This window comes from Amblyomma americanum, chromosome 2 (genome assembly GCF_052857255.1).
Source record: "Amblyomma americanum isolate KBUSLIRL-KWMA chromosome 2, ASM5285725v1, whole genome shotgun sequence".
Lineage (NCBI taxonomy): Eukaryota > Metazoa > Arthropoda > Arachnida > Ixodida > Ixodidae > Amblyomma > Amblyomma americanum.
In genome coordinates this window covers 72,981,727-73,009,590 of record NC_135498.1, presented here as the reverse complement: position 1 = coordinate 73,009,590, position 27,864 = coordinate 72,981,727, and the positions used below count along the sequence as shown (strand labels likewise).

At 48.1% G+C, this 27,864-nt stretch overlaps 1 long non-coding RNA gene across 2 annotated transcripts; it reads right to left on the bottom strand.

The window, feature by feature from the left end:
- Positions 1-20,651: 20,651 nt before the first annotated feature.
- On the bottom strand, positions 20,652-27,173 carry LOC144121417 (uncharacterized). Of its 2 annotated transcripts, none has more exons than XR_013312619.1 (3): positions 27,094-27,173; positions 21,770-21,858; positions 20,652-20,778 (listed from the first exon to the last, which is right to left on the bottom strand). It is a non-coding gene; the product is annotated as an uncharacterized LOC144121417 (long non-coding RNA). The 2 variants fall into 2 exon arrangements; XR_013312618.1 differs by lacking the exon at positions 27,094-27,173 and adding an exon at positions 25,029-25,080.
- Between the last annotated feature and the right edge of the window lie 691 nt (positions 27,174-27,864).

The window sequence follows — 27,864 nt, the reverse complement described above, 5'->3', positions numbered from 1 at the left end:
GCGTTTCCCGTTCATCGTATGCGCGCCCTGCGATGTGAACCATTGTTGATTTCTGGGCACTGTTGTCAAAACTACTCTCGTTGATCATTTGCATACGCTAAAATTTGTGAATTCGCTCTTCACAACCGCCGAATTCACTGGCGTAACACTGCGGACTCACTAGGAATAGTCGTCGCGTAAGGGAAGGGAGTCGCCATCGCTTAAAATTAATTTGGCAAACGCTTGTAGCTGGTGAGTGTGCGAGTGTGCACATGTGAAATATACCCGTTAGTGTCGCTTATTAACAATATAGTTAAGGTATAAGGGCGAATGTATTCACACCGTCGCCTCATCACCGTGTTTTCGCTCAGCCGCCGGCCTGCCGAGGACATGAAGGCTGACTGTCCGCCGTTCGGATTCGTCGGTGTCGTTGGCCTCAAAAACTTGTCCCACTACAATCATATATGCTGCTGTCATCCGTGATAGTGTCGTTGTCGCACTAGGGTGATCACCGCCGCCGTCATCATCGTACACTGAAAACTAGCTGAGGAAATTTCAAATGCGTTTGGAAAGTGTCGTGTTGCGCCGCGGAAGTCCGTCCAGCCCGAATGCCATTCCAAGTCTCGAATGTCATTCGACTCAGATGTCATTCGAACGTGCCCGTATAGCACAGGTATGATTCCAAGCAATAGCCTCAACTGGACAGTGGCCGTCAACGGAGCTACTCCCGAATCACCCACCAAAAGAGTCGCTAAGTTTTTCGCCCACAACAAGTTGCGACCCCAGCGCACATGCAAGGCGGATTCGTCGTCGTATGTTTAACGAAAAGGCTCCACAAAAGTTTTCAGAAGACTGCCGCAAAACTGGGCAAGCTAATATCTAAAGCGGTTTCTTTGTGTGAAGAAATAGGTTTGGAAAGGATCGCTTCTGGCATTCGAGATTGTAGTGAAAACAGTTTAAAAGTGTTTAAAGTCTAAAGGCTTTTCTTTTGCAATTTCCCCGATGCCTATTAATTCTTTCGTAGTTCCGGAAAAATAGCTTAATCACACCGCTCAACATTAATGAGAGTATGCAGTCTTTATAATGCCAGCCCTGCAAAAAAGCAAAATCACGAGGGGTTTTTCGATAGATAAAGAAGAGAGGAAACCATCTAACGCCGCATGAAAGAGTGGTCACATTGATGATTGATGAAATTCACCGTCAAAAGTATTTTGATTTCAAAAGGGGATCAGTGGCAGGATAGACGTCGTACTCTTCGGAAGCGGCAAGAACAGCACATGACTTCATGACCCAATCTTTGTAGTCAATCCACAAATATGTTGCACATATTCTCCCTACTGAGAGTATTGAGGCAAGTTTTTGATCAAGTCATCATTCTCTCGGACTGCCGCTCAGTCTTGGCTGCACTAGAAAGCTCGCAAAATACTCTCCTTTACCGATCCCTACTGTACTTCGTGCCACGTCATGTCATAGAGATGCGTTTTCAGTGGATACCAGGACACTGTGGAATTTCTTCAAATTCTATGGCCGATTTCCTAGCGAAATCTGCCATCAATGGCCCTGTTGCCCAGGGCGTTCCAAACCTCATACTTCTGACTACGTCCCAGTATGAACGCTTCCAAATTCACCATTACCTGAGCCATGAGCCCATCCTTGGTACAGCGGTTTTCGAACATTTGAAATTCCCATGGAATATACGTTACTGTACATCAAGACATTGTGAGGTTTCTATGACACTGGTGCGTTGTAGGATACCTCGCCTTAATTTATACTTATGCCGTTAGGGGTTGACGCCAACGTATCTATGTGCGTCATGCGGGGATGTTGAATCCATAGATCATTTCATCCTCTACTGCCGGCGGTTTGCACGGCAGAGAATTCAGTTTTTGGTAAATCCGCTCGCTCAATTAGCACTGCCGTTTACTCTTCCGTCCTCCTCTCATTCCGTGCAACCGTCAAAGGACATGCCATTTGGCAAGTGTGCGAACTACTCCACAAGTATATCAGTGCAACCGGGAGATTTTTGTGTTAACTTCTCGATACTTTTTTATATTTCCTTCAAATTATTTGCTTTCTATCCTCAAAATTAGTAATTCTACTCGCACAGCTTTGTTTCTTTGATTTCCAACTCGATTTCCTCATGCTCAATCTAATTAAGGATTTCCTTTTCACTCACAATCATCTTAATTGATAAGCCGGTTGAGATTCACTTGGATTAGACATTCCCTGTTTGGACCTGCACCAAACCCTGGCCAATCCCCCACCGTGGGTATGTGCCATCATCTTTTCAGGCAACAACAACAACAACGAGAGCGTGTCTTGTACCCTTTCCATCGACGACCCGAGAACATCAGCACTGCCACTGCCGTGGGCGGTACCATCAGTGTCATCGTCTGCGCGTTTCACTGGACATCATTCTTCGAACTCTATTCCCCAGTCGGCAATCTGGGAAATACGAGGGGTATTTCACGAGCTGCTGGTTTGGGTACCAGGACACTCCCGTCCGCTAAGAAGCTCCGTTTACTGAGAGGCTAGCTCAGTTGCTCTTACTTGTACATAATGTAAATAGTCTGTTCTCCTTGCCTTTTCTTTCTTAACCACGTCTCCGATCCTCCTCGTCCCTTCTCCGGCCCGACCACGCTACCTTAATCCCAACAACTGTTGGCAGCGGTGCGAGGCTGATACCTGAGTCCAAACAATAGCCTCAACTGGAGAGTGGCCGTCAACGGAGCTACTTCCGACTCGCCAAACAAAAGGGTCGCTAAGTTTATCGCCCTCAACAATCTGCGATTCATCGAAGGTCACAGACAAGGCGGATTCACCGTCATATGTTTAACGAAAAGGCTCCACGAGAATTTTCGGAAGACTACGGCAGAACTGTGCAAGCTAATATCTAAAGCGGTTTCGTTGAGTGAAGAAATGGGTTTGGAAAAGATCGCTTCTGGCATTCGAGATTCTGGGGGTTTACATATGCCCGACAAAAGTCGGGTTAAGTCGGCTGTCGGGCAGAAAACCGGTTGTCGGGCTAATGTAAACGCTAGGGTGTCGAGCTAAGTGATCGTCGAGTCGAGCTGGGCCAGCCCGACTACAGGGGGTGGGTTGACTCGTCCCGGCGTTGCCCGACCTGTTTGGAAGGAGCAAGTATACGCTGCCTCATCGACTAAGCGCCTCCTCTCCTGTCACGTCTCTTGCCTGCTCTCTTGTCTCGCTGGCGCTGCGCAGGAACTCGGAGATATTTTTTGGTCCAATACTGCGGCAAAATGGCAGCAAATACGAGTATCATAGCGAGTACGAGCGCGCTCGCGGCGTGGAGCGAAGATTCTATTCAATGTTTCTTGGCGCTTCTAGAAGCTAGAAGCGTGAGCGATGCACTCAGCAGCAAGCGCCAGCGGAACCAAGATATGTATAAAGAATTGGAGCGGGAGATGCGCGCTATGGCTGATAATTTTACATGGAAACAGCTGCGCAATTGCTGGAAAAAGCAGAAGAAAAGGTTTACGCTGGAAAGTATTGAAAAATTTGCCCTTGTGTACCTCCCAGGTAGTTTATTCGTGGATTTTAGGAGCTGTTGGAACAGAACAAGAGCGGAGCGTCCCTATCAGCATGGAATTGGTTCGCCCACATGAGAGATTTGTTAAGTCATCGACCACTCGTTCAAGCACGTATGTACGGTGTTGACTCCGCTGCAGAGGCCGACATCGACGTGGACAGTGTCCAAGATGGTAAGTAGATCCAGTGCATGTCAGCACTCGTGTCATGCAGCCCTCAGAGTTCAGTTTGTTGTTAGCTGGTTTCGTAAACGAAGGTGGCATACTTTTTGTACTGTTGTATCGCCCCGAGCTGAGGAGGAGAATGCTATCGGAAGCTAAAAAAACAAACAAATGTGGGACAGGCCCGCTGACTGTGCCCTCCCGGAGACCGGTCGCTTGCGAGATCCACATACGAAAAGTCGTGGTCACTCTATTTTCTGACTTTGTACGATTAGGTAATTAAAATAAGTTGTTGAAGTTTAGCCGGATGTGCTGAATGACCTGAAACGAAAGACATTTTTTCTATAACGAACTAACACATGCTTTTGTCGGGGCTACCGCGTTTAGTTACGCACAGCTTGCGCTAAATTGCTGGAGCCCTAAACGTACCTGAAATAGGAAAGGCAATACTTGCTGAAAATATATATCACTGTATGTAACATGGAAAACCAACCCTCACAGGCTAGTTAGTGCTAGCATATGAGAATGCACATTACAGTACCGCGCACATTACGTAATAAAAACACTAAATAAAGACAGGGGGAGATTGAATACAGCTACTGCAAACCTGTTTCTCAAAAAAGTTTGTAAAACTTCGTGCGTTCGTGAAGGGAATCAGTTGCAAAAAAATGTGTTCATGTATTTTATTTACTGTCCTGCTGCTGCGCAAAAATCAAACAACCACAAAGAGTATTAACTAATCTGTCCAAAATTACGGAAGAGTGTTGCCATCTCTATGGTTAAAATGCATTTTTATGTGTTCTGGAAGAAGAATAAAAATTACATGGAATTCATTTCAGTGGGGATTGCGACTGACATTACCGGTGCATGATTTAGAAAATTCTGACGTATACACCAATAAAGCAGCTTCTCAAAAATAAAGCTAGACGGTGTGAGAGGTAGGAGGGGGGGGGGGGGTGGGGTGCTTAGGATAGGTGACTGGGGATTGGCACCTACACGGGGGCGCCAGATTGTCGGACAACGCCGGCAGCCGTTGGGGAGACAGGCGCCATGGCCGGTGGTTAGCGGTTCGTTTCGTCAGAAGGCCAGGGTGATTACTTTCACCGTCCCTTCAAGAAGCCGCCGGCACCAGAGGGGCGCAACAGATACTCCTCCTCTCCCTCTCCCCAGATTGGATATTCTGGCTCACCGCTACGTCCTAAGCGTGGGGACCGTAGAGGGGTCATTATTGATTGTGTTCTGAGAACGCACCCGATTGACCCGTGCAGAAAGGGACTCCAAGGTCCGTCAAGCTTTTTTTTTTTTTGCCTTGACAGAGAGTGTTGCAAGCACTGTCAAAAATTTAGGGCGGTACGCGTAATTCCGAGAGCCAAACGTTTTTGTGGAGATCGCTCTGAGCATCGCTTTTTGTAAATAATTTGTTGACTTTTTGGACTTTGTTTTGGGGAAGTTATTAATACTGTTAAAACGGAAGAGGGTAGCACGCAGAAAGAAGCCAATCGTGTCGAGGCTTGCTGCTGTTGCATGCTTCCTGAATGCGAGACGGACGCCTCAGGGTTTAACACCAAACCCGGGAGCCCAGTCAGTCGTTCTAGGCTAGCTTCAGATGCTCTTCATTTCGGCTGTGCCGCGGAGGGAAGATTTCTTTGTTAGCCAGATCCGTCTTTTCTGCAACTGTTTAATATGCTGTGCATTTTCTAAATCGCCTGTATATAACCAACTTATTTTTCTCGTTACCTCCCGTTGTTGCAAGCCGTCATTACACCATCACCGACGGGGCACCTTAGGTGCAAAGATACTTCAAGTCAGCAAACCGTCGGACGGCGCCTCTTGTGCAAAGCGAATAACCTTCGAAACTTTACTACAGCAGTACACAAATGGTAGCGAGGTGCTGGAAGTGGTAAAGGAATATGTCTACTTAAGGCAGGTAGTGACAGATGACCCGGATCTCAAGAGAGAAATAACTAGAAGAATAAGAATGGGGTGGAGCTAAAATGGCAGTTTACCAATATCCCTCAAGAGAAAAATTCACAACAGCTCTATCTTACCAGTACTCACCTACAAGGCAGAAGCGTGGAGGCTTACGAAAAGGGCTTAGCTTAAGTTGAGGACAGCACAGCGAGTCATGGAAAGAAAATTGATAGGTGTAACATTAAGAGACAGAAACAGAGGAGAGCATGTCAGGGAAAAAACGCGGGTTAATGACATTCTAGTCAAAATCAAGAGAAAGAAATGTGCTTGGGCAGGGCATGTAATGCGAAGGCAAGATAACTGCTGGTCCTTAGAGGTAACGGAGTGGATAACTAGTGAAGGCAAGCGTAGCAGGGTGTGGCAGAAAGGTAGGTGGGCGGATGATATTAAGAACTTAGCAGGGACACCGTGATCGCGCAAGCACATCACCACGTTAACTCTAAATATTTGAGGCTAGGACCCTTTCCCTGCCATGGGCGTAGTCAGGCTGATGATGGTGAAAAGGCATGGTCTTCTTTCAGGTTCCTGTGACAATGACACACCGGGCTCAAAGACAAATGAAGAGGACACTGGAAGCTTTGCAGACCTAAATGCATGCAAGTTTATTGAACTTCACCTTGTGACTGTCGATGATATGAAAAAAAAAATTCGAGCTTCATAGTGAAACTTTTACTAAAGCTCATCTTTAGTTCAACATGCATGGTATAGGGATGCGAATTTACAGAATTTTTTGCACAATGAGATGAAACGCTAAAGGCGCCCGTGTGCCATGTGATGTCAGTGCAGTTAAAGATCCCCAGTAGGTCGAAATTATTCCGGAGACCTCCACAACGGCACCTCTTTCTTCTTTTATTCTTTCACTCCCTCCTTTATCCCTTCAATTAGAGCGCGGTTCGGGTGACTGCCGAGATATGCCAGACAATTATTGCACCAATTCCTTTGCTGGAAAACCAATTTTCCAATAGTTAGAACAAAGATTGCAAGTGACGACTAATGCAAGCCAGTTGCGATCCACTGTTTCAGCATAGTTTAACCATCATGGAGGCCTACAAAAGAGTTTGTTTTGCATAGAACCTACTTTACCACTATAGAGCACAATTCGTGTATCACAAAACATACTGGGCGCAGCCCAACAGTGGCTTTGGCAAAAATGTTCATTCTTGTTCAGTAGAGGCATATGCATTGAAGTTTTATTGTGATAAAGAAATTCTAGAACCCGAATTGCTTTACTTCGAAACTTTTTCGCGAGAACAATAAAGGAGAAGAGCTGCACTTTTAGAACAGTCCTTGTTACCCAGTGGTGTCATACAATAGGATGTTTTGCCTTTTCAGCCGGGACTTCGTTCACGTCAGCACCACCAGCCAAACGCCGTCGAACAAAACAAAGTCAGTTTGAAGATGTGCTCACAGCAATGAAAAAAAAAACATGACTTCACGGGAGCAGCGAGAGGAACTTCAATTCCAGATAGAACAGGACTTCATGAAACAGGAACAAGTGACAAAGAAGGGGTTCCTAGAAGGAATTAGTAATTAATTTTTGCAAGGAAGTCAAGCACTTAAGACACAGTTTTCTCACCAACAAGCCTTACTTCGCGTCATGCAGCCACAGACACCAATGGTTCCATTAACACTGTCCCATGGACACACTGCTACACATTATCCACATACCCCCCTCCCTACCAGCAACAACACTACATGTCCAGAGCTCAGCAGCAGGAACACCACATGCCAACCTACCAAGAGCAAATGCACATGCGGGCAACACAGGTGGGCAACATAGCTGAGCAGCCCAACTTGGCACAGGGCGACATAACTCCCGAAGAGCACTGCACCACAGCAACGTCGCACTGCTCTTTAAATGTGCACGAAACACAGTGGCCAGACACGATGCGTGCGTCAACACCGCAGGAAAGACACTGAAACCGAAAAACAAAATTTCTTGCTGTAATCACAATTCACGTGTTTTTGAGGTGCTAAAGAAATGTATTAAGCGAGCATACAACACTTATACGCCACACAACCTGCGGCACTCATTGATGTTCCTTCTCAGTGCAATAATCACAGATGTATATCCGTTTTTGTTACATTCAATAAAGTTGTGATTCTGGAGTTGACATTTGAATGGGCCTCATGTTTAATCGAAATGAGCTTGTACGCAGAGGAAAATTTTTCGCCAAATAGTCCTTCAGGCACTCTCTCGGTTCACACTGCAGTTCTGTGCATGGTCTGCTTGTAGGCTGCTGCAAGTCAATGTTCGCATCTGAGACCACACGGGACCGCAGTTCGCTCTACTCCTCCGTTCGCATTTCGCAGAAGTTATGGAGGACACATGCTGTGAGAGCAACTGTGGGCACGAACTTGTAGAAGATATCTGTGGGCTTGACCAAGGTGCGCCAGCGTCCTTTCAGCCTTCCAAACGCTTGTTCAACACAGTTTCGTGCACTGCTGTGGAAGGCGCAAGGCGGATTTATAGTGGTGGCGAAGGCTGGGCCGAAAAGTGGTTTAGCGCGACTGCAGCACAACCAGAGGATGGGGGGGCAAAACACTCATATAAATAAATGATAAAACTACAAAATTGGAATGTAATCTGCCAATAGTAAAGGAAAAATATATTAGCACCTTGTTTTATGAAAGAGGTAAGTCACTTTATTAAAACCTGGCAAATTTTGTATTTTTTTAACACTCTTGACCTGCCCCCTATTCATGAGTGTGCGGTGCATGACAGCGCGTCTTTGCAGGCCTTGTTTCGATACCCGGCTAACCCGGCCACAGTGGCGATTTCTTATCGCCAGCTGTCTGCGATGGCGTGCCTGGTAAAGCGTATAAATTTAGCTCGCCGGTTTCAAAATGCTCCTTTTGCGAAGTTTTCGTCGTCCTTGCACGTCGCTTCTTTGTCACCGTTCGGTAAGATTTGCACCCCGCTGCACCGCTGCGGCAGTTTTCTCGGTTTTGTCGTTTCCTTCGGCGTGCGGCCAGTGCGAAGTCTTTTTCCGTCTTTGCACGCTTCGCGCTCTTCTTTTGAAGCGCTTAGCGCTTCATTTCAAGATGAGCTTGTGGCATGTGAAGAAACGATGCTCCGTGGTACACCAAGGCGGTACACTGCGACAGCGTGGATAGTACCATTGGTGTCACGCTACACCGATTCCCGCTGGACTTTCACAGGTGTGCCGTCTGCTCTAGGTATGCGCGATAGCTTCGATATGGTTTCGCCGGGCTGTTCGCTCGTGTTTCATAGCTGGCTGTAACCCGTTCGTGCGTACTTGGCTTCATGTTTTCGGGGATATTTATGTACTACACTGCAGGGCACACACTTTCAGTGCTGAGGTGTGCGAAAGCTGGCTTTAACATTGCCTTGCAGATGTAAACGCACCTGCTATATTCTTTCAGCTGAAGAAATTAAATGTGAAGAATAATCTCAGTGTGCTCTATGGTCTGTGTTGATGCGCCTACTTATGTCATGTTATGTTTGCTTCAATTGAAGCTGTCGTAGCATTGTTTTCTATACTTTTCAATTTCCTAACTGACAACGTTCGTGGCACTTCAGGGCTTTTTTCCTTCTGCACTGTGACTATTGAGATGATTAGCCAACTTACACAATACTGCTTGTGCTGCCTGTGACATGTATTTTTTGTTTGTGTGCCAAGGGTGTGCTTTGTGACTGTATTTGTTTGGTTGCTGCAATAAACAATGAATATGAAACTATGAAAACCATACTTGCCGTACACTCTATTGCGAACTGTGCACTTGAGCCAGTGCTTTGTGCATCATACCTTGCATCCTACCTTGCTGTACTCAAAAGCTCTCAAAAGTACTAGCACCAGTATTTGCACTACGAATCATGCATGCTTCGCCAGTGTCTGGAAGTGTTGCTGCCTTTCTATGCTGCCCCTCCTTTACCAGTCACTTTCATTGCGTTCCCAATTGCACATTAACAAGGCCATAACTAGCACGAACTCGAGCACATTTGACTGGCAAAGGTTGGGGCGCGCTGAAAGGCAGCAACCTTCCAGAGGTACGGGCTCGAAAACGCGGATTCTACAGAAAGACCGCTTTATAATTCGCGCCAAAAGCATACGTGTGCGTGACGTCATTCTACGTCACGTTTGCGTAGTTTGCCCCCCAAAATCCAGGGGGCGCTGGAGTGCCCATGAGCCGCCATTTTTTGGACCAATGGGCGTCTATGGAGCCTTCGCTACCAGTATACATCTACCTTGGAAGGCGTTGAATGACTCTTGTTCTCTAGTGTGTTTACCTTGGTAAGTTTTAAGTATCCACGGCAAGTGCGGATACGCTGGATCTGCCAATAACATGAAGCGAAATGTTTTTTCTTCAAACACCTGGTCGCCATGGGCCAGGAGGTATTCGTTTCTCCTATAAATCTCCGTCATTTTGAGTGCCGTCGAATCATGGGCAGAACCTTGAGATACGCATGAAGCGCTAAGGAACCTGCATATGCAAACGCATGCACGTATTAACGATGGAATCAAACACTTCCCAGGTAAGGACTCTTTATAAGCGCAAAATGGTGAGCTAATTGGCGTGCGATTTTTTAAAGAAAACTGCGCAAAAAAGAGATAGGACGTAGGAGAGAAAACAGACCAGCCCTTGACCGAGTTTTCTTGTCCTGTCTGTTTTGCGCAGTTTTCTTTAAAACTGTTAGAACTTCATTAACAATTGCAATTTCGCGGTTTTTTTTGTGAAGGGGAAAAGGCACCTGTACTTCTACATAACCCAGTAACAGAGCAAGACTCGAACAATGATCCAATTCGGAAACCTATATTCTTTTTTTATAGAATGCAAAAGTGCTTGTGCATTTTTCACGCGATAATAATAGGCAGCACACTTCATGCATCAGAGATATACTAAGCTTATTTATCGTTTCATGCTGCACACCTTTTCCGGAAAACGTACAAAAATTAGCAAAAAAATGTATTGCAGACAGAAGAAATATGCCTCTTTCATGTAAAAGATTGCATACAGGAATTTGTGGTAGTCATGAGCAGTTACACAACCCTGTTGTTCAGAGCTATCACTGAAATTTTTTGCCTTTTAATCATACTCTCCTGAACACATGTTTTATGCGCAAAATAATCGAGTAAGCTGAAAGACATAACTGCACTTACAGTCCACGGTCGTCCATCACATCTTGCATGTTGTACGAGGCCCACTCCTTGCGGTTAATGAAATCACGGTAACCATCCTTCGGCGCAGTAGTAGGAATGTGGGTACCAGCAATAGCTCCAAACAATTCTGGCATGTGGCATTTCTCTTCGAATCGTTCGGCTCTTTCCGTCGCTTCTTGCGGTGATGGCAGCTTTAAGTTCTGTTTGAGGTGTGTTGACACATTGAGCCAGAAGAATTAAACTTTTTCACGGTGCTTTTGTGAACGCCAAAATGATTTCCAACCACCCGGTACTCCCAGCACCTTGCAAGCTTGTAGAGGGCAATTGCAATCCTTTTGTCGACCTGAATTGGAGTCCTGGCAAAACACTCCTCAGGTGACATGTACGGCCGCAGCATTACGACGAGCTCGCAAAAGCTCCATCGCGACATCCTGAAGTTCTCTCTCGAACATCAGGAACTTCAGAACTAACTCCGCGAGCGAACACCATTGACCCAATTTAGAAAACATAAAAAAACACTGTATATACAAAGCAGCGTGTACGTAGCACGCTGTCGCTAATGATCCCGCACGTGGCACACTGAAAGCCGCCTGGGTAATGCACGCGGCCGCATAACATCCGAAGTAATTCACGCGCTGAGCGTTCACGTCACTGCGCGCACTACCTGGCGATGAGCAAGAGGGATTTCAAGCTCGATGTTTGTACGGAGTGCTCGAATTCAAAAGACGGTGAAGAAACTAGCCGTAAAAGAATTAAACTCGCCTCAAAACTGAGCCTGCACTAATCTCTAGGGTGTCCGCGGGCATTGCTACAGAGAAAGGTTCACCGCACGCATCATACACAGGGTTAGGGACGCAGATTCTGCGACCGCGCACCAAACCGTTGTCTTTAAAAACGCGTCCACATTTCTATTCTTCCGAAAGCTACATCATCGCGCACTGATGATGTAATTTAATTCGGCCATGCATGCTGTTCTTTCCGGAGACTGCGCTCAAGAGCGACCCCGCCGTCGTTTAGACCGAGCGAGCGAGAAAGCAAAAGAACGGCGGTGGTGACCGAACCTGCTGGTGGATACCAACGATGCTTTCAGACCGATGTTGCAGTTGCACATATGCTGACCCGGAATCTCAGGGCAGATCTTCAGATGCGACCCGTGTTACTAAGAAAGTGAGTGCTCTGCGCGCCCCGCAAAAGTATTTTTTTTTTTGCAACACCTTCCCAATGGCTGTTTGGGTGTAAACTCCTAAAACGAAGCGCCGCCAGCAGAAGCGCTCGCGACATGAGACGCACTAAAGGCGCCGGCGTACAAAAGGTGCGCCTGGCGAAGAAAGGTCTGTGACTTGCATTGCTTCGCTTTTAGTTTATTTTGAAACACAAACACGGTGTATGCGAGTGTTCATGTGATGACACAAAAGCGGCAGACGGAAACCCTTTTCTAACGCGCTGACGCTGTCGGGAAGCACGCAATTCACGGCTATTTCCGCTGTCTCACACGACAGCGCACAGCCGCTTTCCGCGCGCGCCGCTCGTGAGGTGGCGGCACTTCTTCCGGAGCAGTGGTGCCACCATACCAGCGCACGAGGTGGATTAGGAGCTGTATATTGTAGCCAGAGCTACATTACTGTAGCCGCTTCGCCTCTTCAGCATGGTCGCACTTTCGCCGTAGTTGCACCTCGGCTCGGCCGTTGTCGCACCGCTCGGCGCGACATCTGACATGGCGTCACTCCGCCGTTGTGCTCCTCGTGGAGCAGACGCCGCTCGCCTTGCCAGTTGTGCGCATGTGTAGTAGAGAGAGAGAGAGAGAGAGGGAAGGGGCTGTCGCAGTGTGTATATACATCCGGTTCGGCGTAGCCGGAGGCGAGCCGCAGCGTTTGTTCGGGGTCACGTCAGCGTCTCGTCTACCGGCTTCGTCACTCGGAGGCCGCAGGAGAGGCCGACCAAACACTTGAAGGCATAGCATGCTATAGCTACAATGCTATAGCATGCTATACCATGCTATAGCATGGGTACAGAAGGGGCGTGCTACCCTCGCAGAAAAGGACAGCGGTTTTTGGCCCCACCAATCCCCACCTATGAGGTATTACCGGCGCCAACGATGAGATCTGGCTTCGCCAGATATCTGCGTCTCCCTGTGCCGCCTCGCTCCAGATAGCCGAATTTTTGCCTCCGCCTACGCCAGTAGCCCACACGCCGACGCGGCGCCGAAGAAACGCTGCCTTGTGGTACGGCCGTTATGGAGAACGATGAGTCGGCTAGGCTGAAGGAGTCAGATTTCGGAGTCGGAACAAACAAGGACTAGACAGCGTGCCAAAAAGACCGAAGAAGAGCGTGTTAAACTTCTCGATAAGCGTCGTAATCACGACGCGGCTAGACGAGCTCGCTTGGAACGAAACAAGCATAGACAGAGATTAGCTAAGTATGTCATCAGTAGCATTACATCGCTTAACCACAGCGACGCCTAAGCGCAGTGAAGGCCTGTAGCTCTCGCTCCCTAGCAGGTTTAACCGCAACTAATTCAAACGATTTTTTATATTTCCCAGCAGCCGTATATATCCTAGCATTAAATACGATCCCACTGTTTTGCTTTTTGTAGCAGAGCGGCTGCGTCGGCGAAGAGCTTATGGATATTCTTGGAGCACATTAAGTAGTGCTCCTACACCCGCCGCTCCGGTTCAGTGGTTAGACCGCTCGGTGGCTGAGCCGACGACACGGGTTCAATAGCGGCCACGTTTCAGTGATGGCGAAGCGCGAATGGTGCCCGTGTGCTGTAGAATGTCAGATTCCCGCGTGGTCAAGAATAATCCAGACAGCATCTTTAGGGCGTCCCTCACAGCCATTGTGTCGCTTCGGAGCGGACCCCACAATCACGGTGCCCACAATAAGCAATTTTTAGTACTTCTACTGTTTGCGACGCCTTCATTTATACTGCATACTGGCTGCGCGGGTCTGCTGCCACACGATAGCAGGTGAGCTTCCATTGCCTGAAAGCAAGGTACTCCGTGTTTTAGTTGCTGTGCTAAAATTGGCACATGCGGCACATGGAGTTCTTCCACCAGAAAGTCTGTGTACTTGCCAGTGCTTCACAACCTTAGCTAGGCAAGGAAACTGCTTTGTTTTCAGTACACTGTAAAAAATATGCTCCGCTGTTGAGAAAAACCTACTGGGGATGAGTTTCTGTGTGCTTTTTTGAAGCATGAGCTACTTAATCATTGCACGAGCAAGAGATAGTTATTCCTTGATTTATAGCGGTGCAATTCGTTGAGCACTGCACCCAGGCAGCACAAGTAATTGGCCCTACATTGGAACTGTATTGGCAAAGCTGGCCCTACAAAGGACCAGGATGGGACTATCCTGTTGCAATATTGGGCCGATGACCTGTGCTGCTTGGGTGAGCAGTTGTCGTAACTACATCAGCGTCAAGATAAAAAAAAACAATCCCGGCGGGTAATGTTTGAATGGCAAAAACAAGCAACACAGGAGGGTCTCGAGCTTAACGGTCCTTTTAAAGGGGCGCTCTGTATAGTTGCGGTATGAATGCATAGCATTTTCTGCGTAGCATTGTTCGTAGAAAATACTCAACTGAATTAGTGTCACAAGACCAACGAAGCGTTCACCGCGTACTACCAGATACAGTCTGCTATTTTTCATTATTTTTCTCATTGTGCTAAACCGCTGAAGAAGTTAAACAGTAAACTCGCATTGAGTTCCAAAGCTCCAGTGACAAATCCACCTTACGTACTTCAAACAAGCACCTACGTTGGACAGGTTGGTCGCAATAAGTCATTTTCAATGAATGATCGAGTTCGATAAGGATTCGCTTTACTGATGCGCGGAAATTTTCGGTCGCAATTTTTTCGATCCGGATCCAGTCGACTGCGATCCGCGCTTCGCGATTGTAGGTTGTTCCATGCAATGTCATGCTGAGTGAGCGCTACCAGGGACCGTATTACGTAACTGTCTCAAATTCTCTCAAAAGGTATTGACAGTGACGTCAAAATGACGAAACCAAGAGACATCACCGCTTGACGCAACTAGGAATCAGCCAATTACAGCAGGGCGGCGCCCCATAAGCACGGCGAGGGGCCGTCTGCTAATTAAAAAAAAAGACTTAAGAAATGCGCAGCGGTCAAAATAACTAATATTTTACGCTGCCAAAACTTTGTGTTTAAAGTTGGAAAATAGCAAGCAAAACAAAAAGTATTCGAAGTTGTGCAATTAAATTGGCTGGTGGATAAAATTTGCTGCCGCGGGGAAACGCTCATGGCGGTCAAACGTCAAGCCGGTCAAGCCGCTTTGCACGAAAGCAGCCGATTCCATGCCGTGTAATTGTTTTTCACGCGGCGTCTGAAATCAAGCTACCGTGCGGTTGACCTAACTGTGCAGAAAAATTTGAACGAATGCTGTGAAGGCTACGTGCCTACCGAGCGAACTTGCAAGAAGCACTTGGTACGAAATCGACGAAGAGAACTCGTTGAAATCTGTTTTCCGGCTCTTTCGATCGATGACAAAAATGCCAAAACGTGAAGTGTTGCGGTATAGGATGTGTGGTTGTCTGTTTCTTTATCTTGGGAAACAGAAGACGACCACGAAGTGCGATTTGCTGTGAAAAATAAAGTGCTTTTCCAGCATAAGCGTGTTTTATTTATATGGCAAAGAGAAGACTGCGGGAACCCGCGCCTTCTGCGCACTAAGTTAGCAGATTGCCTACAACACCTGCCGCACGCATTTGCTTACCATCGTTTGTGCGATGCCGACGTGCGCCTCGTAACCAACGGCAGCTTGAAAGCCGCTGGTAGCAAAGAACCGCAGTGCACACAGCACCTGCCGCCGCACCGGCAGTGCGCTCGTACGCAAAAATCCTCCCACTTCATCGGTGACTACGTCGCATAGCCACTGCACAGTTTGCTTCTCCAGTCGAAAAAGACGTCGAAACAGCTTGTCCGGCAAGTCGACCATAATCAAACGTGTCTTCGTGCGCCCTCCTTTGCCGTTGCTCGCGCCGGCGCAGCCGCCTCACTCGTATCGCCACGTACACCACCGCCATTTTTGTCAAAAACGCGACGGTCAAAGTGACCGCTTCGAGGCTGTCACAAAAAACTGTCAATTAGCGCCTGCATAATTAGGTGTGCAACGTCACCACTGCTGCCACATCCGTGGTGTAATATGCAGCCACGCATGACGCAAAAAAGCAAAATGGCCGCTGACCACAACCGACCAATAGGAGCGAGGCTAATTTACACTTTTTTGACAAGTTTTTGACAATTTTACTAATTGACAGTTCCGCAATACGGCCCCAGATATTTCCCTTTGGTTGGCTCGTGTGGCAGCGACCATTCTTATTCGCCACCAAAAAAATTACCTGGAAAGGGTCCATGGCGATAATTGAGAAGCGCTCGTGTGACCAAAAAACATGCATCCCGTCCACCACCAGGCTCGATGGGCAGCGGGCACCTTGCGTAAAGCGCATGAAAATGAACCTGACATAGCCTACAGAGACGAGAGTGCTCCCAACCCTTAGCGCTGTGCGTACTTTTCAAGAACCTACGCACGTTGTTGGACATCAAGACACCAGTCTTGTTGAGGGAAACACTTCGATAGAAGCCGGCAACGCCGCCACCGCTCTAGGAGGATCATCTTTAAATGCCACGCTTATCTTGATCAGAGGTGGACAATCTCATGAGGTTTGGATACGACGAGGTGGACCGCAACATCACGGAGCGAAGTGAGGCTGAGGTGAGGTCGGCGACAGCTCGAAATGTTTTTAGGTAGGTCAGAAAATCGCATCTCAACCTCAGGCGTGAGTTTGAGGTTGACTGAGGTCGTCATTCGGTGAGAGCGCATTTTGACCTCGAAATTTTTTGCAGATTATACACGACAAGCATCCTTTCGGAAGTGCGGTTCAAGCGCCTGGCCTAGGTGCGCAGTGACGCTTGGCGTTCGGTTACCCCTTTTGGAAAAACATGCCGCGGTCCAATCCTACCTTTTTGGAACTCCACCGCAATGTCATTTCAGTCGCTAGGCTCCCCTCTAGTATTCTTGACAGGAGTGCACCCACTGTGAAAATGCGCCCCGCCTCCCCAATTGGCGTGCAGGCTACATGAGATTGGGCGCTTGGGCGCGAACACGTAACTCACGCGACCCGGTAGCGTTTAGCCTCTGATGGCGCGAACAAATATGTTCAACCCAACAAGCAAAGAAGAAGCTCCTCGGCGATCGTATGCTCCACACAATATAGTGCTTCGTAACGTTCATGCCCGGCACATGCTCTAACGTCATGGCTGCTGCTTTGGTTTCGAGTGCAGTTTAACCCCGCTGTACACTACGCAGCTACTCGATGGAAACTGGAGCAACCTGCATTGGACGTTATTAGGGAAGCTTTTAACACATACAGCCGCTGATTTTACGAAAAAGCAAGAGAGCCGCAGGTTTTAAGATATAATCGAAGTCCTCCCCTTCGAGTCGAGCACTATACTTCCGTGTATTCTCACTGAATGAATGTTAATATGATGATGATTATGGATTTTTATGGCGCAAGGGCATCTACGGCCAAAGAGCGCCATGACACAAGGTATTTTCCATTTCTCAAGGTGGGGTCAAAGACCCATTTCCCAAGCATTTCACCCTAAAGAAGCCGAGCACCAGACCAGGGGAAAGCTTGTACCCATTGTATCACCGGTGGGTACCCGGCGGCACTGGGGATCGAACCCCGCACCTCCCGCATGCGAGGCGGGAGGTGATGTACCATTGAGGTGATGTACCGTTAATATGGACGCTTTTGTCCCCGTAAAAGTGCCAATAAAGTGGATTATTCATAAAAACGAATATCCGGGAAAAACAAGCCCAATATATTGCGAAAAGGAGTTGGTGATGAGAGTTTGCTTCCGAATACCGAGGAGAGTCTTATTGTTCACTATAAACAAAGCTGAGCTATACTTCACGGGTGTTCTGTCGGTCACCATTGTCCTGAAAAAACTGAAGCATTGTCTGTGGAGACTCAGTAGCCATGGCAACACTCTTCGATGAATATATTTAATCCAAACCTTTTTTGTTCTGTTCATAAATGCTGTGAATCCGCTTATTGAAGGTCTTCCCGCAGCACACGCCACTTCGTTCTCACCTGTACTCGTCGATCTTGCGCTTCAAAGAAGCATTCAGTTCTACTCCTTCGAACTTCATGGTGACCATAGCCCTTCGTATAGCCCTTACTAAACAGCTTGCAAAGAATTTTTTACATATTCATAAACAACCAGCATTTTTCTGATTTAGGATGTTCTGGTGGTTCAGTAAGAGTGGCAATAGAGCACTGACTCCGTCGAAGTGCATCAGTAGGTCGAACTGTAAAAGCCCGAGATAAGGTTACATTATTGTGAATAAAAAAAAAGGTGTACAGCTTTGTCAAAGCGAGTGGTTGCGTTCCTTTTTCCCCCGAGGAATGCCGCAGGTTCTTCTTAGCTTCGCTGGTGCCTGAGGTCTACCCCTGGAGTGTGCGCCCTACCTGATCGCGGCGACCGTGGCCGGGCACAAAACTGCGCTGAATATACGTAGACGAGAGCTCAGTGCCACGAGAGCATCGCCGCGCGCATTCGTACCGTCTTGTTGACTTCAAAATTGTCTGCCATCGGCATTCCCATTCCGCGCATGGAACGAACCCATCAGCCGGTCGTCTGGCGATCACCCTTCCGCCGGCGAAAGGTCCACCGCGTGAGGAGCGTTTCACATGCTGCGACTTGAATCAAAATAATCGGCGCAGGCTAGGACGTCGCCAAGCCAATTTCGGTCAATGCTTTCACACCCAACGGGTACCCCGCCAAGGCGGTCGGAGAGACACGCAAGGTTGCTTCATGTTCAGATAGGCGACCCATGGTTAAACGCTACAGAAACGCTACACGGTACGATTTGAAGATGCTATGAGTAGCGTACTTTTGGATGCGAGGAATGTGTTGCATGTTTTTGCTAAAACAAACAATTTTGCTTCGACCTCAGCACAGATCCCACGTGACCCCCCGTTTCCGCCGTCTCGGCGTCCCCCTTGGTCAGTCGCAGAGTGAACACACCGACGCTGCGATTGAATTCCATGTGCACGGCACTCGATCGAAAGCCGTCTGCGGCTAGGCCTACCCACGGCCCTGTCCAGTCCGAGACAGACAGAATTAGTAGCGTAGCACTCGAAAATCGCACGCATGTGAAACGGACCTCAATCGGCCTTTCACAGGACGGAACGTCGGTATGCGGGCCGAGCATCACAAATTCACGCGTCAATCCATTGCAAGGCGCGCTGTCAGCCCGCGGAGAGGCGAAGCGAAAACGTCAAGTGCCTTTTCCCTAGCGGAATTTAGCGGCGGGCCGAGAAGATGTGCGTGCTAGGTCTGGAAATTAGCCCTGGGCTGGTTGCAGAACATTCTATGGAGATTCAAAGAAGAGAAGCTCCGGAGAGGCCCCGCTATCCGAGCTGCTCAATCCAAGCTGCAGGCCAAAAAGTGTGCGGAAAGTCATGCGCTTTCGTAAAAGACTACTCTGTGTCTTTGGCCGACGGCGTAGCTAATAGTAACGTTGGCATCGCCATGCGCAAGAGTGCTGAGACGGCGGCCAAGTAGGGGGTGGAGCACGTGGAACCTTCACGTCCTGCATGAAAAAAAAAATGTGACGTAAAAGATTCTCCTGGATAGGTGGTGCCCAATATGGACGTACTAGCATTACGTACGATGCACAGGTGCGCTTTTTGTAGCAGAGTGGCTGCGACGGCAAAGACTTTATGCATATTCTTGTAGGACTTTGAGTAGTTTTCCTTCACCCGCCGCGCCGTTTCAATCCTTAGACCACCCGCTGACAGAGCCGACGACTCGCGTTTAATAGCGACCGCGTTTCGATGAAGGAGAAGCGCGAATAGCACTCGTGTGCTGTAGCATGGCAGATTCCCTGGTGGTCGAGATCAATCATACAGCATCACTAGGGCGTCCCATATAGCCAATGTGTTGCTTAAGGGCGTACCCCACAATCAGGGTGCCCGCAATTTAGAAATTGGAGTACTTCTAGTCTCTGCGAAGCTTTCATCTCAACTGCATCGGAGCTGCACGGGTCGCTTGCCACGCGATTGCACATGAGCTGCCGTTGCCTAAAAGCAAGGTCTCCGTGTTTTAGTTGCTGTGCAAAAGCGCTAAAGTAAATCATCGCACGAGCACCAGATAGTTACTCCTTGACTTATAGCGGTGCGATTGGTGGAGCACTGATCAGTCGCGGTAACTACATCAGCGTCACAAAAAAAAAAATCATGGCTGGTAACGTTTGAATGGAAAAGAACAAGAAACACAGAAGGGTCTCGAGCTTAAAGGGGCTCCCAGTATAGCTGCTGTATGCCTAGGATGTTAAAGGACGCCCCTTCACAAATATCCTCCAGCTAAATTATTTGCAATTCACTATGCCGAAGCCAAGCTAGAAGCATTCAAAAGTCAAATTTCCGCACGCTGGAACGTTGGCGCTTCTCCGCCGGCCCAGCCCACTCGACCTCTCCGCTACCTCCTCCAGCCAGATTGGCCGCGGCCATGGTAGCTGCGTGACGTCTGTATGACGTATTGCGGAGAACCAATGAAAACCTTCGGCTTCTGACGTCACCTGCTCGGCATGCCGTCGTATGCCAGGTTTCGCGCGAAAGCCGGCAACGCAGGTAACCGCGTGGGGCGAAAGCGGGAACTTTTACAAAGATACTGTAAATTTCCCGTTGCCTTTTAGGGCTCGTACGCGGCATGAAAACTCTGTGGCCTGCAATCCACGGAACACAAGCATTTTATTACGAACGTTTAGAACCCCTTTCGGGATCCTTTCAACCGCCCAAGACTTCTTGATCTTCATCGCCAGGTGATGGGCGGCGTAATATGTAAGCCGCTCGCCGTGCCGCTCCTCTCCGTTCGCATGTTGGCACATGTGTCAGCATGTCCTCTAAAGTGACGCCGTGGTATCCACAAACGCCACAGCGATAGTACACCCATTCCTGAAAAAATCTAATCAAATCGTTCAGATCAGGAGAGGATGTTTGACACACAACCTTAGTCACTCTATGCACATTCGAAGCAGGCTAATTGCCAATTGTTCTGAGCGGGAACAGCCGTGATATGAAGGTTGGATTCATACACCCCCTCTTCAACAGCTATCGCATATCGAACGATGAATTAGCAGTTGCGCATAGGAACTGCTAGCATAAATTCCAACGCAGCGCAGAAAAGACAATGGACAGGAGAACAAGGCCAGGCAAACCACTCTCCTGTTCTGCTTTTTTTCGGTTTTCTTTAGCTGAATGTTCCAAAATTCTGTGTGTTATACCAATTAGGCCAGCATGCTACTTTTCTATGAACCGTCGCTGCATATGAATTCAGCTTTACTGAGAGAGAGAGACGGATACTGATTCTTTGAACAAGCATACCCAACACTTTTGCACAAAGGCATTTTTGAACGGGGAGCAGTTTATGAGCACTTTTTTTTCATATATTGTAATACTTGACTATAACAATGAATTTATATCTGCAGCTGTCTCGTCCCCAGACGTCTATTTTATTTTTCTAGTAACATTTTTTTCTGCCTTCAAAAACATTCCCATTGGTTTTCTATGGCAGCCTTAACTGCTCGATACGAGCGATCGGAAAACTTCAAAGGAAAGTCACTGCTACGCATTAGCAGGAAGGACCGTTATCTCTAATTTTTTCATAGAAGTACATTAAAATATTCCAATATTCAAAATTTTGTTTAAGAATGTTGAACATGGCAGAGCAAGAAAACTCTAGACCAGCTGAACCAAGCAGACTATTGTCGTGCCTTAGTTTCCGTTCTTCTAAGGTTATGAACCAATGGACCAAATATAGCTCTCGAAAGCCTCGGCCTAAGAAACGAATGCAGTGTCACTACATGTTTTGAGTATCTGACCCCATGCTAACAAGAAGTTTCACGAACCACGCTGTTTAGGAAAGTACTGTAGCGAATCATAGAAGCGCTTCTCACCTGTTTCGGGCTTGCGGCAAGGTGTAATAACAGCGCAGCCAACATCGGCGCCATTCTGCGACCCTCACCATTTCTGCCTTATTATTCGGCTGCCCAGAAGAAAGAAAAAGAAAACACAATTTCTGGTTATACAGGTCTTGAGATATCAAAATTCGAAGCTATAAAATGCTTGTTTTGGCCTTCCTTTGTATGTAAGGCCAACTTCTGCGAAACATTGGAATCAAAAAACGCTTTGAAAAATTACGCGATTCCACTAAAATCTGTTTATGAGAAGGAAAGGCCTGCCGAATGAATCTGCATCGCCCGGCAGCAATCGTCGGCGTCTCGTATGTGGACATCAAATGAAGCAGTTTTAGTTATTGCAAATAGGCGCTGAACGCATTCTAGATGAAGCAAATTAAAGTCAAGTAGTGGAAACATCAAAGCAATTGCAATGATCGAGAAACGCCGGACATACGAGGTGTCAACAATCTTGCTTTGAAGCCATCCACAGGCTCACGCTCGCTCAGACATCGCACTACGTTAACAAGTGAACGTAGAGCGGCGCAAAAAAAAGAAGACATTGTTTTTCTTATGTAGAACGTATCTTCACATCAAATGCCGAACGAACGCGCAATTTCTGTCTGCAGTAATGTAAGCAAAAGTAGCGATCAGGTGCAGACGTCATCATGGCCACATTCTTGGGGGAATTCCGTACACTCGCGTTAAATTGCCGAATCCGGTTGAACAATATTGAAGCATTCTTTTAGCGAATACACAGGCTGATCGCCGATTGAGATCGGCACAAGCGAGCAGCTTGGTTTCAGAACTCGACGTCGCCCATCGCGCGCTTAGCTTTGCTCAGCAAATCGCAATACAGGCCGGCATATAGAAGGGCACTGATGTGCACAGCGTGGGTACGACGCAGCCGTACGTGTTCCGTTACTTTTCGAGCCCACGTGACCAGGTCTGCTGCTCTTCCCTGCGAGTGACGTCTAACGCACACCAGCGCTGAGAAACCAACACCTCTTAGAATAAATAATGCGATAATAATTTACCGCATATAAATGGATCGCGGAGCATGTACCACGCGTCCTGGAGCAATACGCGATGTTTGAAAGAAAGAACTCCCAGTCGAGGAGTCTGGGGCCAACTCGAACCCGGGCTCCGTTGGGTAGCGTATCCGAGTCCTAGGGCTGAGGAAGGATGGAACTTGCATTTTGAGGAAAACGAAAACAAACAAGTTTAATGGAACTTTGGTGAAACTTATTTACATATTTTAGAAAGAGCTAACAGTCAAAAATAAAAGACCATGCCCAGAGCGGCAGTGCTCAGCGTCCTTTCTCATTCAGCAGGATCCTTAAATCCCCTACGGTTCCACCCCTTCATCAGGCGGTGGCCAATCCAAGACGGGGCACATTTCTTACAAGAGGGGGAAAGTTGCACAGCACATAGCAAGACGATTCGCCCGTGGGAATGGCTGATTAGAAATCACAAGTCCGCTGCTATTTCCAACTGGGGCAAGCGGCTCACTTTCTCCGAAAAACACAGCTGATGCGTGCGGCGCCGGGGGCGTCAACTGCGGCGAGCTCCCTATGATGAGGCCTGCTCCTGTCGGGCACGGCTAATTATTTGAAGGCACTCTTCCCCCCTCCCCTGTCGTCTGTCCATCTCCGGTCGCTGCCCCAGGCGTACTTCATGCTGGGAGCCAGTCAAAGGGAAGGCCATTCCCACCGAGCCGAGTGTGAGAAAACTACGCAGGTACGTTTCCGGCCAGGATTCTTTTTTTGTGTGTGTGGTCATAAGGATGGTGAAACGCCGTGACGCCAGCAGGGTCGTTACAGTCCTAACCAAAAATTTAGTGTCTCAACCCCTTAAGCAAATGCATCCGAGTTGAATCGATAAATTAAGCTTGCGCAAACTAGAAGTGACATTGAACTCTCGCTCTTAAGCTTGTTGTACTGGCTCACAACAATCCTGTATCCTCCTAGAAACTAAAGCGCCCGCAAAGGATCATCGAGAAAACGTTACAAACAAGTCGCAGCGCGCGCACGCTATGGTGTGTAGCGTGCGTACGCCCGCAGGAGTCAAGATTTGTAGCGTTCTGCGCGTGCGAATTCGTTACCCGCAGATTCGCTGCGTACAGCCAACTAAATGTGTCTAATGGCGCGAACACGGCACCTTTAATTTGTCGTGCCGTAGGGTCATCGTGTGGAAATGTGCACAGTGGCGCTAGCTAGTGAAAATACGTCAAAACACATCAATGCTTGGTTGAAGAAATCTTTATCCGTATCATTGATAACAATGGCCTTTAATGTAGCTTGAGGTCACGGTGGCTGCAGGTTTCACTTTGAATGTAGGTTGAGGTCAAACAATGACCATAACTGGCGTTAGTCAGGTTTGACTCATGACGTCTGCTACAGCAGCGACACCAGCAGCTGTCACACCATCCTGGACTATGCGACCTTGACCTTTGACATTTGACCTTTTCTTATGTCAAGCGGGAAAGTTTTCGCCGGCATCGCATACGCAGGCCATGAAAGTGGGTTCTGCATAAAACACCGGTGCACTTTGATGCGTTCAGCGGAACGCCAGGTGTGATCGATGTGACGCATGCCGTGGGGACCGATGCCCAAATCGCGTCCGTAAGAGAAGGAAAATGAAATAAAATTTTGTTTTAAGGACACCAAGTTACGCATGTCTCACATATCTCGATGGACACCCGAAAGGCGCCGTAAAGAAAGGAAAGTGAAATGAAGGTTGTAAGGAAAGGAAATTACGCCTGTCGGCACATATCTAGGTGGACACCCGAAACGCACCGTAAGAGGAAAGTGAAATGGAAGTTGGTGTTAAGAAAATGAAATTAATACCCCTGTCACACTAGCAGATTTAATGTCATTAGGTTCGAATGACATTCGCTATCGAATGAGTTCACGAAACTCATTCGCATTCGATGTCTAACCGAATGTGTACTCTGGAATCCATACGCACAGCAGAAACAAGCGACGCGAAAAAATCGTGTGCGCACTGTCAAAGTTAGAAATTGTATTTTTTTAGTTCTGCTAAAAAAAATGTTAATTTTGGTGCGAACTTCTTCACACTTGTAGTTCTCGTGGGTAGCTATTACTCTCGGCCCCAGCAGCACCCAACGGCAGCAGCGGACCATGAAGCAAAGCCTTTCCCGCGACTGCCGATCATTTTGGGTTGTGTGTTTCTGGCTGGTTGGCGTTACATGTTCGATTAGCTTGGAAGTACTTAAAGATGTCACTGAGCACTTCACCTTTCAGAAGTCATTTCCACGCTCCACGCTTCGCCGTGTCAGCCATTTTGTTTGTTTACATTTTTCAGATTTGTTGTTGACTTTGTACTTGACTTGGCTTTTCATGGCTCAAGTGCCACAGAATGGCCAGAAATAATATTTTAAGCTTATAATATTGCACACAAATGTTCTCACCCGCTTTTAAAACAATACACAACAATTTGTAACATACTTTATGCGCGTTCATGTGTTTGAATTGTACGATTTTTTTCACTGATCGTCACTGCCATCATTTTCGAAAGACTATTTTTTACCGCGTAGCACAAAAAGAGACCGAATGTCATTAGAGGCATCGAAAAACATTTGATTGGAATGACATTAATTTGCTAGTGTGACAGGGGTATACGCCTGTCTCACATATCACGGTGGTCACCCGAACCGCGCCGTAAGCGAAAATGAAGGTTGGTTTCAAGAAAACGAAATGACGCCTCTCTCGCATTGCGCCAGTAGCTCGACCACAAACGTGCCCTGGGAGATGCAGCTTTTCGCTTTAAACCAGGGTTAATCAGATCTAAACCACCGTCATTTTATTTTAGTTGCGAGAAAAAACTATGCAAATTGCAGCAAATGCAACCCCTGGCTTAAAGCTGCCTCAACAGCTGTTACGACGAAAGCACACTGCGATAATTGACGCACTGCATTTAGTTAATTTGAATTTCGTTTAGGCGTTGAGGCCCGCCGTGGATAGCGCCGTCAACTGTACGCCAACGCTGTGACGCTGACGCCTGCAGTGGAGACTGCCGTCCACACTACGTTTCCATCAGGATACCGGCCGGAGCCACAGGCTGCTCTGGCGCCCCGCCACACCCCCTCGCTCGACGCACCAACTACCCAAAAGGCTCATCACTGGGATACGAAAAACTTGAGTGCACCTTTCCTCTTTTTTTTTTGTTAGCGGTCTCTACCTATCACGAGTGTTTGTTTTGCTTTCCTGTTCTGGTTGCTTGTTGGTTCCTGTCTTCCCAAGACTTAACTTATTGTTCATTTCCTCTTGTCACATATATTTAGAAGCCTAAATTAAATTTTAGAGGAAAGAGGTGTGAAGACGACGTAGATTAACCGAAGAATAAAGAAGAGGAAGAAGAAGCATTCGGTGAGGTGGAGAGAAATAATTGGTGGAGAAGAGAAGACGACAAGGCTTACATGGACGAACACCGAGGCTATAAAAGTGCGAGGGAGAGCGAGACACGGGGGGAACAGCAGAGAAGCAGAGGCTCCGGCGGGTCAGGTACACATCGGCTGGAAGAGAGCGACGCCGGCTACTGCTCCGGTGAGCTCGCGTTCCACGGCTTCGCATCGTGGACTTCCTGTCGTGCCTGAGCCCGTTTCGGGGAGTCAACGCAGGACGCTACCACCTGCTACGGCCAGGAGTCTTCAGCGCTGTTGCCACCCATCCGGGTGGTGCCCCCAAAGCTAACAACACCGGCATCACCTCCACGGGCGCTTGGACCGGGAGCTTGTGCGACACAGCCAGCGACGCCGCCAGCGGCGCCAGCCCAAGCACGTCGAACGCCGCCTCGGCGCCGGCTACTGGATCCATACAACGCCTCAGCCGCACCGAACCAACCGTGAGCACGAACGCCGACCGCTAATAGTAGAACGCTAGTAGTAGACGCTGGTAGCAGTATGCCTGGGTCGTGTGTATTTATAGTCTTTGTGTTAGTTTTGTTAGTTTTGTGTTGTAGTGCGTGTGTCACGTGGGGTGTATTAAATGTGCATTCGTGTGGGTACACCTGTCGCCTAGTGCATTCTTTCGGTCCCAGTGTTCTCCGGGGAGACCCGTGACACCTCTACATGCCGCCTCGTTTAACTCGTTTGCCATTTAACGCGTGGTAAATTTAGCCTGCAGTCCTTCCCCTCATAATGCTGAAGTGAGATACCGGCGACCTGCAAGCGCAGACGTACTGCGGCTTACCGGACGCCAACTTAGCGCGTACGTAGTGGCGCACCGCGGCAGCGGATCTCCTTAGCGGATCGCGGGTCAAGATATGCTAAAACTCTCTAATAGTCACAAAACATTGCTTACCTGGAGTGGGAACACACCTGCTCGTTGACGATGAAAGCGTTACCAAACCGTATGCCGTTCAATGTGCTCCAGATGCGATGACGATGGCGATGACGATGGCTTTGATGCATCCGACGCCTCACTCTTGCTTCTGCGCGTTGACTCTGCTCCAGACGGCGATGGCTTTGATGTAAGAATCTGACGCCTCATTCGCGCTTCGATACTTGTGGCGGTCGTGAGAGAGAGATGTGGCCTGAATGCATTAGTGCTGACAGCGTTGTGGCTAATACGCGGCACTGCAGCAATAGCTAATAATAGTAATAATAATTGATTTTTAGGGAAAGGAAATGGCGCAGTATCTGTCTCATATATCGTTGACCGCCTGAACCGTGCCGTAAGGGAAGGGATTAAGGAGGGAGTGAAAGGACAACGGAAGAGAGGTGTCGTAGTGGTGGGCTCCGGAATAATTTCGACCACCTGGGGATCTTTAACATGCACTGACATCGCACAGCACACGGGCGCCTTACCGTTTTGCATCCATAAAAACGCAGTCGTCGCGGTTGGGTTCGGACCCGGAAACTCCGGATCAGTAGCCGAGCGCACTAACCACTGAGCTACCGAAGGCGGGTGCAATACTTAGGCCGCAGCGTCCATTTGGTGATATATCTCGCGATCAACCATGAACTGCATGCAACCTTTTAGGGTGGCAGGGATGATGCTCTGCCTATCCAGTGTGCGGAACGCAATCAAAGCAGGCTTTGCAGTTGGACACCAGCGCCACGTACATGAAAG